At 37.7% G+C, this 2,576-nt stretch overlaps 1 non-coding gene across 1 annotated transcript; it reads left to right on the forward strand.

Moving 5' to 3' along the window:
- Positions 1–2,247: 2,247 nt before the first annotated feature.
- trnap-cgg (transfer RNA proline (anticodon CGG)) lies at positions 2,248–2,319 on the forward strand. Its single transcript has one exon. It is a non-coding gene; the product is annotated as a tRNA-Pro (tRNA).
- Positions 2,320–2,576: the final 257 nt, after the last annotated feature.

Here is a 2,576-nt window from a genome sequence, read left to right on the forward strand (position 1 = left end):
AAAACGCCTTACTATACATGGTCGTTTTTTTCGGACTAAAACGCCTTACTATACATGGTGGTTTTTTTCCGCTAAAAATGCCTTACTATACATGGTCATTTCTTTGGGCTAAAAACGCCTTACTATACATGGTCGTTTCTTTGGGCTAAAAACGCCTTACTATACATGGTCGTTTTTTTTTGGGCTAAAAACGTCTTACTATACATGGTCGTTTTTTTGGTCTAAAAACGCCTTACTATACATGGTCGTTTTTTTTTGCCTAATAAACGCCTTACTATACATGGTCGTTTCTTTGGGCTAAAAACGGCTTACTATACATGGTCGTTTTTTGGTAAAAAAATGCCTTACTATACATGGTGGTTTTTTTCCGCTAAAAATGCCTTACTATACATGGTCGTTTTTTTGGCCTAAAAACGCCTTAATATACATGGTCGTTTTTTTGGCCTAAAAAACGCCTTACTATACGTGGTCGTTTTTTTCGGACTAAAACGCCTTACTATACATGGTGGTTTTTTTCCGCTAAAAATGCCTTACTATACATGGTCGTTTCTTGGGGCTAAAAACGCCTTACTATACATGGTCGTTTCTTTGGGCTAAAAACGCCTTAGTATACATGGTCGTTTTTTTTGGGCTAAAAACGCCTTACTATACATGGTCGTTTTTTTGGGCTAAAAACGCCTTACTATACATGGTCGTTTTTTTTGGCCTAATAAACGCCTTACTATACATGGTCGTTTTTTTTGGGCTAAAAACGCCTTACTATACATGGCGTTTCTTTGGGCTAAAAACGCCTTACTATACATGGTCGTTTTTTTTGGCCTAATAAACGGCTTACTATACATGGTCGTTTTTTTTGGCCTAATAAACGCCTTACTATACATGGTCGTTTTTTTTTTGCCTAATAAACGCCTTACTATACATGGTCGTTTTTTTTGGGCTAAAAACGCCTTACTATACATGGTCGTTTCTTTGGGCTAAAAACGCCTTACTATACATGGTCGTTTTTTTTGGGCTAAAAACGCCTTACTATACATGGTCGTTTCTTTGGGCTAAAAACGCCTTACTATACATGGTCGTTTTTTTGGCCTAAAAAACGCCTTACTATACATGGTCGTTTTTTTCGGACTAAAACGCCTTACTATACATGGTGGTTTTTTTCCGCTAAAAATGCCTTACTATACATGGTGGTTTCTTTGGGCTAAAAACGCCTTACTATACATGGTCGTTTCTTTGGGCTAAAAACGTTTTTTTTTGGGCTAAAAACGCCTTACGATACATGGTCGTTTTTTTTGGCCTAATAAACGCCTTACTATACATGGTCGTTTCTTTGGGCTAAAAACGCCTTACTATACATGGTCATTTTTTTTTTGGCCTAATAAACGCCTTACTATACATGGTCGTTTTTTTGGGCTAAAAACGCCTTACTATACATGGTGGTTTTTTTCCGCTAAAAATGCCTTACTATACATGGTGGTTTCTTTGGGCTAAAAACGCCTTACTATACATGGTCGTTTCTTTGGGCTAAAAACGTTTTTTTTTTGGGCTAAAAACGCCTTACGATACATGGTCGTTTTTTTTGGCCTAATAAACGCCTTACTATACATGGTCGTTTCTTTGGGCTAAAAACGCCTTACTATACATGGTCATTTTTTTTTTGGCCTAATAAACGCCTTACTATACATGGTCGTTTTTTTGGGCTAAAAACGCCTTACTATACATGGTGGTTTTTTTCCGCTAAAAATGCCTTACTATACATGGTGGTTTCTTTGGGCTAAAAACGCCTTACTATACATGGTCGTTTCTTTGGGCTAAAAACGTTTTTTTTTGGGCTAAAAACGCCTTACGATACATGGTCGTTTTTTTTGGCCTAATAAACGCCTTACTATACATGGTCGTTTCTTTAGGCTAAAAACGCCTTACTATACATGGTCGTTTTTTTTGGCCTAATAAACGCCTTACTATACATGGTCGTTTTTTTGGGCTAAAAACGCCTTACTATACATGGCCGTTTTTTTGGGCTAAAAACGGCTAACTATACATGGTCGTTTTTTGGTAAAAAATGCCTTACTATACATGGTGGTTTTTTTCCGCTAAAAAAGCCTTACTATACATGATCGTTTCTTTGGGCTAAAAATGCCTGACTATATATACGTGGTCGTTTTTTTCGGCTAAAAAAGTCTTACTTTCGATGGTCTTTTTTTTGGGGGGGCCGCAAAACACCTTACTATACATATAGGCTGCATGTGTGGCTCATTGGTCTAGGGGTATGATTCTCGCTTCGGGTGCGAGAGGTCCCGGGTTCAAATCCCGGATGAGCCCAAACGTTTGCAAATTTCCCCACGATGGGACAATTAAAGTCATTCTGATGTTATTTTTTTGTCGGCTAAAAATTCCTTGGTCGTTTTTTTCCGGCTGAAAATGCCTTAATATATACATGGTCGTTTTTTGGTCAAACATGCCTTACTATACATGGTCATTTTTTTCAGCTAAAAATGCCTTACGATACATGGTCGTTTTTTTTCGGGCTAAAAACGCCTTACTATACATGGTTGTTTTTTTCGGCCTAATAAACGCCT

This window comes from Hippocampus bargibanti, linkage group LG07, assembly GCF_051943395.1.
Source record: "Hippocampus bargibanti isolate YZ-2025 linkage group LG07, ASM5194339v1, whole genome shotgun sequence".
Classification (NCBI taxonomy): domain Eukaryota; kingdom Metazoa; phylum Chordata; class Actinopteri; order Syngnathiformes; family Syngnathidae; genus Hippocampus; species Hippocampus bargibanti.